Here is a 19,413-nt window from a genome sequence, read left to right on the forward strand (position 1 = left end):
TGGCTGTCACTCTGATTGCTTCGATGTATTAGATCACCTAGAAAGAAAAAAGAAAAAAGAGAAAAAGAGAAAAAAAAGGAAAAAGAGAAGAAAATAAAAGAAAGGAGAGGCTCTCTGTCTACTTTAATCTGCAGACCACTTGCTCAGCAATAGAGAGATTCTGGGTGACTCAGCACCATTTGTTGGTAGGAAGGGCTCAGTGCGTCATGCACCGACCTCCCTCTAAACTTGAAGTAAGTGTCCCACAATTAGTTGCTGTGTGCTTTGGAACTGTGCTCACCACCAAAAATCCTCACAGGTTGTTGTGGGCTGTCTGCCGCTACAAAAAACCGTCTGTGGCCTGCAGAGTTAGGAGCTAGGGACCAGGGGCTCAGGGTGCCCCTGGTAACACAGCTCTAGGTGGGTGGGGCAGGCCCCCAAGGCACCACAAGGTGGTTAGTGACCCCCCACCAAGTCAGAGCAGCATGTACTCCTGCATCAGCAGCCAACCCACACAACCTCACCTGCAAAGCCCCCGCTGAATCACACAGGCGCACAGCTTGTGGCCCTACACTCCCAGGAAAACTCCCTGTCTCAGCCTGTCCCAATCAGTTGCTCAAAGATCAGGCCGAGCAGCCTGACAGCCAACTCCCACCAAGGCAACTCTGCACGCGCAGTGTGGAAATCAGGGACCTAAGGCGAGTTGCGCACTTCCAGGTCTCAATAAACAGTCTGTTGTAGTTAGAGCATGCTTGCCCGGCATTTCCCTGTCTATGCAGCACAAACAGTATGGAGGGCTGGGATCCAAGGCCGCATGCACATGCACACATGCACGCACGCACGCATGTACGCACACATGCACTCCTGTGCCAATTCCAGCAGACCAATGCAGTCCCAGACCTGAGCCTCTGTGGGAGGGCCCAGCCCTGTAAAAATGGCGCCCTCCTGTGCGCTACTTGTGTGCAAGCTCCACACCAGGGGAACAATGGTCCTCAAAACCTCCAGCTCCCACGCCAAAGGCACTCAGTTCAGTTCTTCCCGGAGGCTCCTGGGCCCCGCTCACAAAGCTACTCCCTCCACCAGGAACTGGGTGAGTGCTCACCAGCGAGCGAGTTGGTTTTCTAGCTTCACTGTTTCTCCAGTCGCCCCCAGCCTCACCGAGCCGAGCAAAGAGAGTCCTTACTAATTTCTATTTCTAGCTATTATAGAACTCCTCTTCCAAGCAACATAACTCTGGGGTAGTGAGCATGGTTTGGGGCCGGAGGGACTTGCCCCCAACCAGAGAAGCCTCCCCACTGCTGAGATGTCCCTTACCCGGTTTGCCCTCTCTCATCTCCACCCCTCCTACTGGACTTGACCTGGCCTCCTCTTTAAGTCCTTCATTTAGAGGTTCTGCTCATCTAGGGTCCAGGGAACTTCTGAGGTTGAATATCTTATAAATTATTTGTAATTTTGGTGTGATCCTGGGAGGTAGTCGGCACAGCATCTGTCTATTCCACCATCTTACCAGAAGTCCAACTTTACTTTCTTATCCTGATATTTTCACTGTTTCAAATTTTACATCTGATTAGACATATGCAATTTTCTTAAGAAATTCACAAGTCAACAAAAGAACTAAATCAGATGAGCAGGTATATCTAAAAAAAAAAACAAATAAGATTGCTGCCTTGTAGAAATTTACCACTTTTAAAATATATTGTGAAACCATGACACACTAATTGAAATTCAGGGAGAGTACCCATGGTACCTTTGATTAAAATATATTAACTTTCTCCATTACTGACATTGCTATCGTCTAATAGTTAAAATACAATTCAGTTCATTTCCTGACTTCGGGACAAATTTCCAGAGTGGAACTCACCTTTGGCTTCCTGCAAGGGTTTTGTTGTTGTTGTTGTTTTCCATAATCCCCAGCTGTATTGACACATAGGTCTTATCATTCTTTGTTGCCTGGCTATGATCTCAGCATTATCTTGAGAGAAAACAACTCAATAAGCAGGTTGTTTAGGGAAGCTTAGTAGTGTACTTCATCAGGAAAAACATGTAGAAAGAAGAAATTTCTTAAATGTACAAAGTACAATTCACAAAGTAACTGCAAAACTTATTTAGCCCAAGTCAGGTGATTTTGAAGCCCCCGGGGCAAATATTAAGTACAAAGTGCCCCCAAAGGGCTTCAAAGAAAGAACATGTAGATTAAAGAGCTCAAATCTTGCATCAAAACCAAGGAGGTATATTCCAGGCCTACCTTAAAACTGAGGAGTAGTAGGAGTGGTCTGTGTGGAAAACAATAAGGTGAAAATGAATAAACAGACTAGACATTAGTGAAGTTCCTAATCCACAGAGGGCCTAATCAACAGAGGCACATACTAGCTATGTAGTGTTGGGTGAATTATTAATTTCTCTGAGCCTTACTTTTCCTATCAGTTAAATGGTACCGATCAGATATAGAGTTGTTACAGGAAAATATGGTATCTTTTTTCTAAATCTCTCCCTACCCCATCTCCTTCAAACAAAACAAAGAAAAATTGAGAATGGGGAAAATACCTATAAACTCTATTTTCAGTGAATCTAGGAGACAGAGGAAAACTGTGAAGTCCAACAAATATGTAAATTCTGCAAAAAGCAGCTGAAACCATCAGAGCCATATATTGGGCAGTCAGAAAAATCATGACACATTTTTGCAATGAAAAACAGAGAAAAAACACGTCATGACTTTTCCAACAACCCAATAGAAAGCCCCATAACAAGAGAAAACAGGAGTTGCAGGGAAGAATGGAAGTAAGTGTAAGGAGTCCTCAAGATGGCCGATCTCAAAAATCATCAGTAAATATACATTTTAAAGCAAAGAGGGAATACAAGTATAACAGAAATACTTTAATATAAGAAAACTTGAATTCGTTGGATTAAGTCCAAGACACCAAGTAGACATACAATAAGTTAGGATATAAGACACAAAAACAACATAATAAATTAGGTAAATTTGATGGCTGCTTACTGATCTCAGTAGTTCAATAATGTAATATAATGTAGAGTGTATCATTTTTTCAATTGCCCACAGATACTCTAGGAAAATTGACCCTATATTTTTTCACAAAGACAACATGAATAAATTCTTAAAGGATACAAATGGTACAGATATACTATTAAAATACCATCAAATTAAAAACAAAAGTCTCCTGCTCCATCTATAAATTAATACATGCACCTCTCTTTCATATAACCCTTAGGTCAAAGGAGAAGTGCAAACAGAAGGTGTAAAATTTCAAGAAAATATTAAAAACAAAACCACTATATTTAATATTCTGTACAATACAACTAAAATAGAGATTGGAGACAATTCACAGCTTTCAATATTATGTAACAATATAGAAGTCAGAATAAAAAAAATAGTTCCAAATGTTAAAAATACAAACAAGATACATGAGGTGTATTTCTTAATGTAATGCATCATACCAATAAGTTTAAAGAAAGTTAAGTATACATGATAATTTGCATAGAAGATGAACAGGCACTTGACAAAATTCAGAACCATTCCTGATTTTTTTAAAAAAGACTACTCCATAAAATAGGAATTGATGGTTACTATCTTACTGTAATTTTGTATGGCCACAGTTGAGAAGGCAAGCTTTATCCTTAATGACACACTGAAGGCATTCACATTGAAGACTGAGGCTAGGATGTTCACTATCAGAATCCCTACTGAACATTGTGCTGAAATCATTATCCAACACAACTGATTACACCTAGTAAAGAAAATCAGAGCTATTAAATTCAGAAACAAAAAGGTGAAATTACGACCATTATAAATGTTTTTGTTTTTATAGCTGAAAAAACAGAGATAATGTATTAGATGACTACCGTAAACAATGATATAAATAAATTTAATAAAAAACCTTTATATATACAAATAAAAACTAGTTAGAATGTATAAAATGGAAGAATAATCTAATTTACAATTACAGAGAAAGATAAATTATGTAAAAAAAATGAAATAGACTAAAAGGTTTTGAGGTTTTGAAGAAAAAATTCACTTCTAAACACTTCTGAAAGACACAAAAGTAGACATGAACAAAACTGAAAGACATGCTATTGAAATAGTAAGATTCAATAATTTTCAATAACGCAATTTAAAATATATTACAACCCCAGTTAAAATACTAAAAGTTATTTTTTTCACCTTGGGACCAGAGAGTTGATTCTAAAGTTCATATAAAAAATTAAACAAATAAGAATAGCCAGGCCAAGGTGGACTCGTTGAGAAAGCACGCAGCACTGCTGCTGACTATCTGGAGTAGAGCACCAGGGAGCTAGGCAAAACTGTGCACACACCATGTGTGCGCACGCACCATCTGTGAGTCCGCTATCCATGTACACATCCACTGTGCTATGCTCAATATTCACCCACGAGCAGCAGCTCAACCAGCCCTTCTTTTCCTGCTACCAAGGCTACTCAGGAACCGCATCAAGCTGGTGGTGTAAATTGTGCAGGATATACTTGCCAGTTGCCTTGGCGCCTCAAGCTGGGGCCATATGGTGGCGCTCCTGTCCTCTGCAAGGATGCTGCTGAAGAGATCTCCGCCAGGACCAAGGTCTCCTCCAGGCTCCAGGCTGCAACTGAAGGAATGGGAGGCCAGTGTTGGCTTGGACAGCCAGTGCCTTGCGGCCTTTCTACGTGCTTGGTTCATGGAGTTGCACCACACCTGGCTGGAGGCACAAAGTAGCTGGGAAGGTTTTTCTCTCTTCATCACACCTCCACTGCCATCTTTGTGGAAAAGAGTGCTGCTCCAGGTTCTTCTGTCATGCTTTACAGAAACAATCTTACTCTATTTCTGGACAAAATTATCTTGAGTTCTAAGGTTTTTAACCCATTTCTACCTGCCTGTGACCAGCCAGGTGAAGATTTGAAATGTGAGAGAATAGAACAGTATAGAACACAGTCTCAGACATTTTTTACCTGCATTGCTACAAGGAAGGAGTCCTGCAGTGATGATTATGCCAGTGTTTTTCTTTCTTTCTTTCTTTCTTTCTTTCTTTCTTTCTTTCTTTCTTTCTTTCTTCTTTCTTTCTTTTCTTTTCTTTTTTTTTTTAACACCTTACAAGTATTCAGAGACGTTAGGACAAAGGCACGAACCACTCTCCTTTGAGTAGGGGAAGTGGGGAAGACTTATTGCTCCAAAGAATTGCAGAGAAAACCTGCAATTATATAGGAAACATGGTGCTATTTGCTACTTTTGTATAAGAGTGAATACCAGTCTGTCGATCTCTTTATGATTTCATGGGCTACTGCTAATTTATCAATGCAATGGATCAGGGGTAAAATAATATAAAAGAATGCTCCAAGTCCCAGTTTAACAGAGACTATCATATTAAAATGTTTTTATAAATAATTCTTTCTTTTCTGTTTTTTGTTTTTTGTTTTTGTTTTTGTTTTAGCTTTTACAATGGAAAATTTCAAATACATATAAAAGTAGACAAAATAGTATAATGAACCCTAGATACCTATACCAAGCCCAGTTATCATCAACCATGGTCAATCTTTTTCCACTTCACCTTCAACTACTCATCCAATATTATTTTGAACAATTTGAAGACATATCATTTCATCCATTAATATAACTTCAATGCCATTGTCACACCTAAAAAGAATTAACGTTTCCAAAATATCAAATTTCCAGTGTTAAAATTTCCAATTATTTCATAAATGTTATAAAATGTTTTTACAGTTTATTTGTATTAGGGTCCAAATAAGATCCAAAATTTACAATTGGCACATAAGTTTCCTAAGTCTTTTTTAATCTATATGTTCCTCTTTCTGTCTTTTTTTTTATTTCCTTGCAATCTATATTGGAAGAAACTGGTCATTTGCTTGACAGATTTTTTTTCCACAGTCTGGATATTTTGCCTGAATCACCATGATGTTGTTTAATATGTTTCTCTGTATTTCCTATTGGTATTGGATTTAGAGCAGAGATGTTCAGTCTTTTGTGGGCATCAGAATCATCTGAATGGCTTGGTAAAACAGGTTGCTGGGCCCCACCTTCAGAGTTTCTTATTCTGGTCTGAAGTGAGTTCTAAAAATTTGTATTTCTTTTTTTAATAATATTTTATTTTTTCAATTATAGTTGATATACAATATTATATTAGTTTAACATATACAACACAGTGATTAGACATTTATATAACTTACAAAGTTAGCACCTCAATAAATCTAGTACCCATCTGACACCATACATAGTTATTACAATGTTATTCACTATATTCCTTATGTTATGCTTTACATCCCTATGACTATTTTGTAAGTATGAATTTGTATTTTTTAATCCCTTCCCCTTATTAACCCATCCCCTCAACCTCCCTCTCATCTGGAAACCATCAAAATATTCTCTGTATCTGTGAGTTTTGTTTCTGTTTTCTTTTGGTTTTTTAGATTCCACATATAAGTGAAATCATACGGTATTTGTCTTTCTCTGTCTGACTTATTTCACTTAGCATAATACCCTCTAGGTCCATCCATGTTGTTTCAGATGGCAAAATTTCATTGTTTTTATGGCTTAGTAATATTCCATTGTATATATGTACAACTTCTTCATTATCTTTACAGTTATTGAGCGACACTAAGGTTGCATCCATATCTTGGCTTTTGTACAAAATGATGCAATTAACATATGGATGCACATGTCTTTTTTGAATTAGTGTTTTGGGTTTCATCATATAACTACACAGAGTGAAATTACTTTGTTATACCATTTGTTTTAAAGTCTATATTCTCAGGTATAAGTATTGTTACCCAGCTTATATTTTTCATTTCCATTTTCATGAAATATCTTCTCCCATCCTTTTCTCTTCAGTCTGTATGTGTCATTCAATGTGAAGTGAGTCTTTTGATTGGAGCATTTAATCCATTCGTATTTAAAGTAATAGTTGATATGTGTTTATTGCCATTTTATTATTCATATTTTTTATCTTTTATTCTTATTCTTCTTAAATAAGTCCTTCTAAGATTCCTCATAATACTGGTTTGGTGGTGATGAACTCCTTTAGCTTTGTCTTGTCTTGGAAGCTCTTTACCTGTCCTTCGATTCTAAATAATAGCTTTTCTGAGTAGAGTAATCTTGGTTGTAGGTCCTTGCTTTTCACCACCTTGAATATTTCTTGCCAAACCCTCAGGCCTGCAAAGTTTCTGTTGAAAAATCAGCTGACAGTCTTATGGGAGCTCCTCTGTAAGTAACTATAATAACTGCTCTTCTCTTGCTACTTTTAAGATTTTCTCTTTGTTTTTGACCTTTGCCATTTTAACTATATGTCCTGGTGTGGGCCTATTTGGGTTCATCTCGTTTGGGAAGCTCTGTGCTTCCTGGGCTTGTATATCTATTTCATTTCCAGGTTAGGGAAGTTTTCTGTCATTATTTCTTCAAATAGGTTTTCAATTCCTTACTTTCTCTCTTCTCCTTGTGGATCCCCTATGACGTGAATGTTGGTATGCTTCATGTTGTCTTAGAGGCCCCTTAAAGTGGTTTTTCTTTTTATTCTTTTTTTCTTTTTGCTGTTGTGATTGGGTGTTTTCTGCTACCTTATCTTTTAAATTGCTGATTTGATCCTCTGCTTCATCTAATCTACTATTGATTCCCACTAATATATTCCTCATTTCAGTTATTGTATTCTTCATCTCTGACTTTTTATATAATGTTTTCTAGCTCCATTTTTATGGCTTCCATTTCTTTGTTGACATTCTCACTGAGATCATTGTGCATTATTATTAATAGTAATTGAAACTGTATCTAGTAGATTGTTTGTCTCTATTTTGTTTAGTTCTTTTTCCAGAGCCTTGTCCTAATCTTTTTTTTGGGGGGGAGGAATATTTATTTGTCTCTCCATTTTGACTGCCTCCCTGTGTTTGTTTCTATGTGTTAGGTAGATCTGCTATGTCTCTCAGTTGTGTGAGAGTGGTCATATGTCGTATTAATAGGTGTCCTGTGGGGCCCAGTGGTACAGTCTCCCTGGTTGCCTGGGCTGGGGGCTGCAAATATGTCTTTTGTGTGGGTTGTATGTGCCCTCCTATTGTAGTTGAGCCTTGATTGCTGTTGGCATATCAATAGGAGGGACTGACCCTCAGTCAGGTTGGTTGAGAGGACTGGCCATGAATATGGTGAAAGAGCTGCTGTGTAGGAGATGATTGTATGGAACAGAATTAGGTTTAGCAGGGCCCTGGTGCCTGCCCATGCTGCCCTTTAGGTGTGTCAGTTGTCAGGGAGGTTGGGTGGTGCTCCAGTCTGGTCTGAAGCTGGTCAGCAGGTATGTTGGTTCTGGGGCCCCTTGGGAGGAGCTGTGGTGCAGGCCAAGTCAGCCATAGCCTGTGCCCTGCCTGGGGTCACCTGATATGAGCTTCAAAGCGATCTGCAGTTGGTTGCCACTGTGCTGGGCTTGGAGGTACCTGGGGGAGGCTAAGGCAGGAACTGAAGCTGACTGCTGCTAGTGCCAGGATTGGGGTATGATGCATGCTGAGGCCAGGTGCTGTTTGATTGGGGTTTGTGAACATTTGAGAGATTTTAGGAAAGTCTGTAGCATGAGTCAAAACAAGCCATTTGTATGGAAAAGCCACTGGAAGCTACTTGGGTGGGCCTGCAAGTGGGATGAGGCAGGATCTCAGGGAATAACCAGGGCAGAAAGAATGGTGTTAGTCAGGTTGATGGAGACTCAGATATGGCACCCACCTGCGTCTGCACGCTGGGTTGGGGGAGAGCTCAATAACTGAACAATGGCTTCTGCCAGAACTTCTGTCTGGGAGAAAGTTGCTTCTCCAGCCCTCATCCTGTAGCCAGACAATCCAGGTACTCCCTGTTGTCCCTGGCACCATTCGAGTTGCAGTCCCAACACTGGAGCTCAGAGTGAGTGAGTCTGTCAGCAAATATGTTCATGCATGGGTCCTTTAAGGGGAATGCCTGAAACGCGAGCAGCCCTCTGTCTAACTCAGCCATAGTCTTCACTGATTTTCATAGCCAAAAGTTGTGGAGACTTCTCTTCCTGCCATTGCTACTCCATGCCGTGTAGTCCGTTATGGGGGTGGAATCCCTCACTCCTCAGGGAGAATTTCCACAGGTGATATATCCCTTGCAATACTTAACAGTCATATGTGGATTTAGGACTAGCACATTCCATGTCTCTGTCCCTCCTATCAGTCTTGAGGAGGCTTCTTCAGTATATCCTTAGTTATAGGACCTTTGTTTAGCTAGACTTCAGGTGATTCTCAGTGATGGTTGTTCTGTAGTTTAGTTACAATTTGATGAAGTTGTGGGAGGGGGCGAGCACAGTGGCAATTTTTTTCTATCTTTTTTGAAACCTACTTGCTAGAGTTTCTAGGTTTCTAGAGTTAATACATTACAAATTTATTTCTCTGACTTCAATAAGTTGTTAAATATCTTCAAAATTTTAATAAATTTTTGTATCTTTTTAAAAGGGGGGATGGTTCAAGATGGCAATGTAGAAAGATTCTGAACTCAATGTCTCTCATGGTCACAGTGAATCTACAAATACATATGGATCAATTTCCTCTGAAAAAGACCTGAAGACAAACTGAGCAACTTCTACCATGTGAGACAGAGCAATAAAAGACCCACATTCAAGTGGTAGGAGAGACTAAGACACCACTGTTGCCATAAATCCCACCTGGAACATGGTGACCAACTATTGGGAAGGGACTCAAAATCCCAAGATTCTCCTTGAGGAGCAATGGGTATATAGCCTACATCAGCATCACAAATTTTAAGATCAGCATCTCAGACACAAACCCCCAAAATATCTGGCTTTGAAGACCAACAGGGCTCATACCCACAAGAATCTCAGGAATATAGAAACTGAGAAATTGCTCTAAAAGTGTTTGTGCATGGACTTAACTATTCTGGCGGGTGCTGCCTTTTCTTTTCTTTTTTTCCTCTATTTTTTTTCTTTCCAGTGAGTGCCATCCTTATATTCCAGTTAGTGGGTGCCAACTTCCATGCTTTCTTATTACCTTGCTAAAGCTGACAGGAACCATCTTTTTTCTCCTTTTTTTCTTTCCATTTGTTTCTTTTCTTTTCCTTGTCTTTCTTTCTTTTCTTCTCTCTCTCTCTCTCTCTCTCTCTCTCTCTCTCTCTCTCTCTTTCTCTCTCTCTCTCAATGCCATCTTTGCACTCCTCCTCTGCCTCGCTCTAGCCAGTGAGCTACATTTTATATTTCCCTCTGCCACATTTCAGAGCACCAATAGCTCCTGGAGGAGAGCTTCTACACATCTGGTTACCTGGATTTTTCATCTGTTGGCCCATTTTTTGTCGCTTCCACTACTCAGGGGATACCCTTTGATCACATCACAAGAATGTCAGGGGAGATTGCATTCTTGGGTCACATGGGGCTATAGCAATCCCTAGGGTACAGTGAAGATGCAGACTGAAACACACCCCACATTTTTCTGTGAAAGAGGCCTATTTGCTTGTCCTGGGGCTTCAGCCTGAGATGGAGGCTTCCGGTTTGGCACACATCTAGGAGCCTACCAAAGTGCTCTCAGGGGCTAGATGCCAGTAGATGCAGGCACCATATTCAGTCTCTTCCTCTGCCATGCTCCAAATCACCAGTATCTCCTTAAAAGGAGTTTGTACCCTGGTCTGGCACCCCATTTTTTGTGGCTTACCTCTAGATTGCCTGCCTCTGGTGACCAGCTGGACTTATGCTCATGGGTCTCACAGGGCTGTAACGAACAGAGAAATAGTTAATTGGCTACCACTCCCAAAGCACAACAGAAGCAAAAGTCTGAGGAGACCACTTTGTCTGTGAAAGGGGACTATTGGTGTATCTTCATAGCTGAGGTCTGAGAGGCCGGTTTCTAATTAAACACACAACTAAGGTCTGACTGCAATATCCTCCACAAACCTTGATGGGTGTTTGCTATCTCTCTGCTTTCCCTCTGCCTTGCTCCACAGTGCCAGTATATCCAGCAAGGGAGCTTGTGCATCCATCTGATGTCCTGCTTTTATATCTGCTGACCTGGTTATTGTTGCTGTCAGTCACAGGTTGCCCCTTGATCACGTGGCTATGGTAACCAGTGGGGCTTGTGTTTACAAGCTCAACGGGACTGTAGCAAAGAAAGAAACCATTTTTTAACTCGCTATCACCCCATAGCTCAGCACAGAAAGTGGAACAGACAGAAATGTCCATCTTCCAGTCTTTCACTGAAAGAAGTAGAGTTGCATAATTTAAATGATGCTGCCTGAAGATCTGCTTTCCAATAAGCCTAAACCTGGGTGCTGATTGAGATCTTCTTTTTTGGGACACTAACAGGTCTTGGCTCCCCCTCAACTACTGGGAGCCACTAAAAGTAAGCTAATTGGAAAATCAAAAAGGTTTGAGAGCTAGCATTAGAGTTGAACCATAAGATTCATCTTCCTCACAAGGACACTCCTTCAAGACTTGGAGACATGGCTGTTTTATCCAATAAAAAGAAACTAATACAGAGAGTCAAGCAAAATGTATCAACAAAAGAATGTGTTCCAAACAAAAGAATGAGATAATACCTCAGAAAAAGACCTTAATGATACAAAAATAAGTGATTTACCAGATAAACATTTAAATATAGTGGTCACAAAGACACTCACCAAGCCCAGGAGAAGAATGCATAAACACAGTGAGAATTTCAACAAAGAGATAGAAAATATGAGACAAACAGAAGTCACAGAGCTGAGGTATGTAATAACTAAACTGAAAAACAATACAGGCATGTGCCACATAACAATGTTTCAGTCAACAAGTGACCACAGATGCAATGGTGGTCTCATAAATATATAATAGAGCTGGAAAATTCCCTTTGTCTAGTGACATCATAGCCATTGTAACATGGTAGCACAATACATTACTCACATGTTTGTGGTGATGCTGGTGTAAACAAACTACTGTGCTGCCAGTCATATAAAAGTATAACATGTACAATTATGTACAGTACATAATAACTGATAATAATAATAAATGACTATTTTACTAGTTTATGTATTTACTATACTATATATTTTATTGCTATTTTAGAGTGTACCCTTTCTACTTATTAAAATTTGTGGTAGAACAGAATGCCATGTTACATGGCAACAGCCTCATTTATTTTGTGTTTTACCACGTTTCTTGATTGCATCATTTTATTTTGTGCTTGATTTAACCTTGTGTTATTTTGTTTATCATGGCCTCTAAGCATAAAAAGCCTATTATGAATGTTTCCAGTAAGAGACCATGTCAAGTGATTGACCTGGAAACAAACTTAAAAATGATTAAGGACTGCAAATGTGGAAAATTGTTGATGGTTATTGCTTACCAGTCAGGCATGTACCATTCCACCATGGCTACAAACTTGAAGAGCAAGGACAAAATAAAAGAAGCTGTCAAAGAACTTGTTTTATTGAAGGCAATGAGACTAACAAGAAGGGCCTATATCAGACGTAGAGAAACTTCTAGTAAACTGGATTGACGACTACCTTGAAATTGATAAAATAAGACCAAAAACCCAATAAAAAAAGAACAAAGGATGTAATAGTCAATTTTATGTGTCAACTTGTATAGGTCACAGTACCCAGATGCTTGTCAAACACCAGTCTAGATGTCTCTGTGAAGGCATTTTTAGATGATACTAACATTGAAACCAGTAGACCTTGAGTAAGGCCAAGGCTAAACCTAATCTAATCAGACAAGACTTCAAAAGAAAAAAAATAATGCAGTCCAATGAGGAAAAGTAAATTCTGCCTCCAGTCTACCTTTGTACTTCAGCTGCACTATCAACTCTTCTCTGGGGCTTCAGTCTGCTGGCCTACTCTGCAGATTTCAGACTTTCAAGCCCCTGCAATTCCATGAGCCAATTCCTTAAAATATCTGTCTCTACACACACACACACACACACACACACACACACACATACACACACACACACACACTTCCTATTGTTTCTCTGTAGAACTCTGACAAATACAAATAATTCATATACAAAAAACCCACACTAATGGCTCTTAAATATATGAAAATATGTTCCACCACCCTCATACTGAGAAATTTAAAAAATAATAATAAAACTACTCGATACCATTTTAAACCTTTCAGTTTGTAAAATAACCCAAACGTTTTACAACAGGTACTCCCATAAATTAATAAGATCATAAAATGGTAGAATATCTACGGAGGGCAATTTGGCAGTATCTATCAAAGTCACAAATATATTTATTTTTTGAGCAATAATATCACGTCTGGGATTTATCCCACTGCTTTGTACACATACAAAATGAGGTATATTCTAGGTTATCCCTTACAACATTGTTTACAATCATGAAAGACTGAAATCAATACAAGTGATCATCATAAAATAGATTATAAAAATGAAGACACTCTCTATTTACTCGAAAGCAGATCTAGATATATCTGTCAAGTAAAAACAAAACAAGGACAAAGCAACACAGATAGTGTTGTATATTTTGTATAGGAGTAGTCGAGAAATAACCTAATGGTGGTGATATGTGTGGTGACTAGGACTCATTTGACTTAATGGGGTATGTACGATATATAATATAATGTACTATGTACTGCTCAACATATAATATACTTGAGAATATTCATGTTGTTATGTAGGTTTATGGGGATTATACATTCTATGTCTTTACTATAATTAAACTATATGTACATGCTTATTATTCATGGGGTGCACAACGCCCGTCATCCTCCTCAAATATAATAGCATGAACCAAACCTATTCAACATGCATAAAATATGAGAGGAGACAAGTTGTAACAAGGTAAGCATACTGGAAAGTATGCTTGGATATATCAAGACATACATTATTCAGGCAGTGCAGGTAAACAGAGCCCCACTGTGGCTTTCTGCCCTAGGGTTCTTAGTTCAATCACTGGTTTCAGAGGGACTTCATAAAAGGAAATCAGTCCTCAACAGTTTGCTTGTCCATGACAACAGTTTATCTGCCTCACATGCATGCCCTACATGTGGAGGTGTTCTGTGTGGAAAGTCCATGAGTTGTCTCTGTCTGTCTCACATTCAGCACTGTCCACACTGTCTGTTGTGACAGCAGGCTCTAGAGTCAGTTTGAATTCAAAGCATTGCAGTAGTTTGGGAAGACAGTTTTTCTCTGGGTGGAGGGAAATCTTTTACAAGCAGTTTTGAAAAACTGTTCTCATTAATGCCCTCTCCCCACCCATGTGCCTTCCCAGGTGCTGGGTATTTGCTTTTCCTCTGTCGTTATAAAATCAGTTGTTTCCTACTCAGTAGTCATAACTTTACTTTTGCTTAATTATACCAAAATCTCACACAGACCTCTCATCTGCAAGGGTTGTATGCAAGAAAGACAAAAATCATTTTTATAGAAAAACATTTTTATACAGTTTAACTACAAAGACACATCATATTCAGGAAATAGTTGGGATAAAATCTTGAATTTTAAATTTTATTTTTCAAAATGAGTTTATGTAACTCTCACCCCATCATCGATTTTGTCCTGACCACTTATCCAGTAGGCAGCCAAGAAAAGATCAATCCACTTTTGGGGACAGCTGCATTGAATAATTAAATTGCCTTATTAAGTTGTATGTGTTAGGAGAATGGTGAGGGAAGTAGCTTCAAGCTATTAGCCCATTACTGCAAATTACAATTAATATAGAAAGCCAAAGAACACAAGTCTACAGCGTGAGGTCTTCCTGAGCTGGGGATGAGAGTCCAATCTGTCAGGAGTGGGTGCAAGGTCACTGTGCAGCTGAAGTGCCCTCCCCTGACTTGCAGGCTTCTCAGGGAGCACAGTTTAGAAATGCAGTTAGTGGGTGTCAGAAATACAGAGCCTATGAACAGGTCAATTTTAGATGGCCCCATCAGAGAGCAGATCCTTCCCATGGACATCTTCAAGTGACTCAGACAATCCAGCCAGTGTCCGTAATGTCACCTTTTATGGGCTCACAGAGGGAGTGCCCTAAATCTGTAGAGGTCCAAGAGTCTAGGTGATGTTCATTGAAACCATACCTGCTTTCATTTAGGCACAGATCTTGCTTAGATGAAAACAGCCCATAGCAACAGTAAAAGGTTTCAGTTTAGAGTCAGATCCAGGGAAGTTAGATCTGAGAATTCAGGATTCCAAAAATCCAGTCTTTTCTTTAGGAGCAGCAAGGCCTAGATACAGTAGGGCCAGACTCTGTGTTCCAAGTCTAAAAGCTGAAATAAGCCTGTTTTAACTTCTCAGTCTTAGAATTCAAACTGGCCCACTCTAAAACATGCACATCAGGCAAGAAAACCATCAGTCACTGCGTCAGACACCTAATTTTATAAAAACTCATTAGCAAACAAAAAGTACTTTCTAAAATTCCAAAAGTGTAGCTCCATGTGAAGATCCCCTCCATTTTTATCTTGTCTCCCTTTTTCTAGAAGTTCCAACAGGCAAAACATCATAGCAAAAATCATTACTTAGAGAGATTCGTTTGTTTCCAAAAGTCAGAGTTTAAATTCCAATGCATTCACAGCAGTAAAAAGTAAATAAGTTGTATCCCACTAAATTGTGTATGTGTGTGTACAGCTTTCCCTTTAACATTTGTGAAATTACAAGCATATAACATATTACATTACCTTTTATCATGCACCCAGATGCTATAGCACGAAATAGAAAGCTCTTTGTTAAAATCACCCTCTCCCTTTTATCTCATTGCAAGTCTACTCAAACACGTAGCAGTAAATTTAGAATTTAAAGGATTAAGTTGGGGGTGGTGTGGCTATTGCAGCAGCTGACAGCAGCAAAGCTGGAGTGGTTTCATTTTTTTTCCTCTGATTTATCTAAAGCTTTATTCCACCCCTGATTTAACCTTTTTTTTTTTACTACTTGGAGGAGGGAGCCATGCAGATCTTTAATATTTTTGGTTCACTCAGAGCCCAACGTTAGGATTTTTGTATTATGTCCCCTGCCATTTGGAGAAGAGAAAAACTAACTACTTTTTATTTACTTTTGTCCATCCAAAGCCCATTTTGGGGAATGTTTGTGTCCTTTCTCCTCCCAACCAGAAGAAAGCAAAATCCAAAGGCATCACCCAGCCTGGGCTTTTCACCTCACTTTAGTTAGCAATGCCAAATGCATCTGGGGGGTCCACGGAAACAACTCTACTGGAGTTGAATCTATCATTTTGAAATTCATAGGTAACGTTTACATCTCACTAAAGACAGCAACTGACTGCTGTTTCATACCATGTATGACTCCATAACCACCCAGGCACCAGGGTTTTGTCATCCCCTACCCCTATCATTTTCTTATTAGCACTGTTGTCATATTTCTATGAGTCAGGGTAATAGAGTGATTCTACCACAGTCACTCCTCTGTCAGGAGTCCCCAAGACAACTCCAACATTCACAGATTCACTACAAGAACTCATGGGACTCAGCATATAGTTTTTCTCATGGATAAAATATATTAAAGTGATGTAGTAAAGTTCCACAGCCTGCTCATTAGGAAAAAAGTCTGAAGAGGTGTCTGTAGGAAGCCAAATAATAGACTTCCTTTTTGTTTCTCCCTCCTGTGAGTGGTCACACACAACCCTTCTACCAGCATTAAAAATGTAGCAATATGTGTGTGATGTTTCTGACCAGGGAAACAAACCCAGTTCCCAGATTTTTACTGGGTGCTGATTACTTAGGTAGCTTCTGCCTTAGCATATACTAAAGTTCTAGACTCCCAGAAGGAAATCTTATCATTTGCACAGGTATAATGAACCACATTTATTTAGGGAATGATTTTTATCAGTATAAGGAACTGTTTACAGTCAAGTCTCAGACATCAACCAAGAACCAAAGTTATGTTAACCTGCTCCTTTCCTTCCTTCTTTCCTCCCCTTCCTTCTTCCTTCCTTTCCCCCCTTCCTTCCCTTACTCCCTTCCTTCCTTTCTTTCTCCCTTCCTTCCTTCCTTCCTTCCTTCCTTCCTTCCTTCCTTCCTTCCTTCCTTCCTTCCTTCCGTTCTTTCTTCCTTCCTTCCTTCCTTTCTTCCTTCCTTCCATCCCTTCTTTTTTCCTCCTAGTTCCTCCCTCTTCCCTTCCCATTCCTTCTTCCCTTCGTTCCCATATAATTCACATACCAAAATATTCAACCATTTAAAGTGCACAATGCAATCTTTTTAGTATAGTCACAATGTACTACAATCATCACCAAAATCAATTTTTGAATATTTTCATAGCCCCCAAAAGAAACCCTATACCCATGAAGCAGCCATTCCCCATTCCCCACTCCACTAAGCCCCTGGCAACAACTGAGCTAGTTTCTACCTCTACAGATTTGCGTATTCTTCACATTTCATACAAATTCTATCATTCAGTATTTTGTGCTGGGCTTCTTTCAGTTAGCATAATGTTTTCAAGTGTGATCATGTTGTATTATGTACCTGAACTTCATTTTTTATGGCTGAATTATATCCCACTGTATGGATGCACCACACTTTTTCATCCATTCCTTAGTTTATTGACATTGAAGTTGTTTCTAGCTTTTGACTATAGTGAATAATGCTACTATGGACAACCCTGTAAATATATTTGTTTGAAAACCTGTTTTCAGTTTTTGGGTTATATATCTAGGAGTGGAAGTTCTGGGTCATATGGTAATTCCATGCCTAAGTTTTTGAGGAACCAACGAACAGTTTTTCACAGCAGATGCACCATTTTACATTCCCACCAGCAATGTATGAAAGTGGCAATTTTCCACATCCTAACACTTGCTTTTTCACTTTTTCTTTCTTTCTTTCTTTCTTTCTTTCTTTCTTTCTTTCTTTCTTTCTTTCTTTCTTTCTTTTTTTCTTTCTTTTTCTTTCTTTCTTTCTTTCTTTCTTTCTTTCTTTCTTTCTTTCTTTCTTTCTTTCTTTCTTTCTTTCTTTCTTTTTATAGTCATCCTAGTGGATATTAAGTGTTATCACACTGTGGTTTTGATTTGCATTTCATCAATGACTAGTGGCATTGAGCATCTTTTCATGTGCTTATTGGCCATTTGTGTATCTTCTTTGAAAAACTGTCTATTCAGATCTCTTGTCCTTTTTCAAAATTGAGTTACTTGTCTTTTTAATATTGAGTTATATGAGTTCTTTTTATATTTTACATGCAAGTCTCTTATCAGGTATATAATTTTCAAATAATTTCTTCCATTCCATGTGTGGCCTTTTCATTTTATGGTGTGCTTTGAATCACAAAAGGTTCTAACTATGATGAAGTCCGACTTATCCAATTTTTCTTTTGGTACTTGTGCTTTTAGTGTCATATCTAAACGTCACTTCTGCTTTAGTTAACCCAAAGTCACAAATATTTATTCCCATGTTTTCTTCTAAGAATTTAATTTTTAGCCCCTACATTTAGATCAATGATTAATTTTGAGTTAATTTCTGTGTATGGTATGAGGAAGACGGGTGCAATTTAATTATTTTGCATGTGAATATCCATTTGTCCCAGCACCAATTATTGAAAAGACTATTCTTTTCCCATTGAATACTTTTGGCACCCTTGTCAAACATCAATACCAATAAAGGTATGTGTTATTTCTGGACTCATAATTCTGTTCTACCTGTCTACATGTCTATACTTGTGCTAATATTATGTTATTTTTGTTACTGAGTTTTATGTCAAATTTTGAAACTGTGAAGTAAGAGTCCTCCAACTTTTCCTCTCTTCTGTTACTGAGTTGGCTGTTCTAGAGCCCTTGAATTTCTATTTGAATTATAGAATCAGCTTATAAATTTCTGCAAAAATAGCCAGCAAGAATTATTATGAAGATTGTGTTGAATCTGTGGGGTTTTGGTGGGATTACTGCAATCTTAACAATATCATGTATTCCAGTAATTGAAAATGGAGTGTCTTTCCATTTACATTTTTTTCAGCAATATTTTTGTAGTTTTCAGTGCTAGTTTTGCACTTCATTAAATTTATTCCTAAACATTTTTTATTTTTTGATGCTATTGTAAATTGTTTTCTTAATTATGTTTTGGATTGTTCATTGCAAGTATATAGAAATACAATTATATTTTGTATAATTGAACTGTATCTTACATACAACCTTGCTAAACTTGCTTAATAGTTCAAACAGTTTTGTTAGTAGATTTCTTAGAAACTGTTTTGTTAGTGGATTTCTTAGGATTGTCTATATACAGGATAGTGTCATCTGCAAACAGAAATAGTTTTATTTCTTATTTTCTAATCTAGACACCTATATATATATATATATATATTAAAGATTTTTATTGGGGAATTGGGGGGATGGGAACAGTGCTGGGGAATTGGGGGAAGGGGAACAGACAAGTTGCTATCGTTTTGTTCTTCAATCTAGTTGTGGAGGATGTTGCTTCACTGGCCCAAGTTGGCACCATCATTGCGCTCTTCTCTGGCGAGGCAGATCAGTCGCCGGCTTCTGGACGGCCGCTCACTGCGGCTGC

Source organism: Hipposideros armiger, unplaced genomic scaffold (assembly GCF_001890085.2).
Source record: "Hipposideros armiger isolate ML-2016 unplaced genomic scaffold, ASM189008v1 scaffold_545, whole genome shotgun sequence".
Lineage (NCBI taxonomy): Eukaryota > Metazoa > Chordata > Mammalia > Chiroptera > Hipposideridae > Hipposideros > Hipposideros armiger.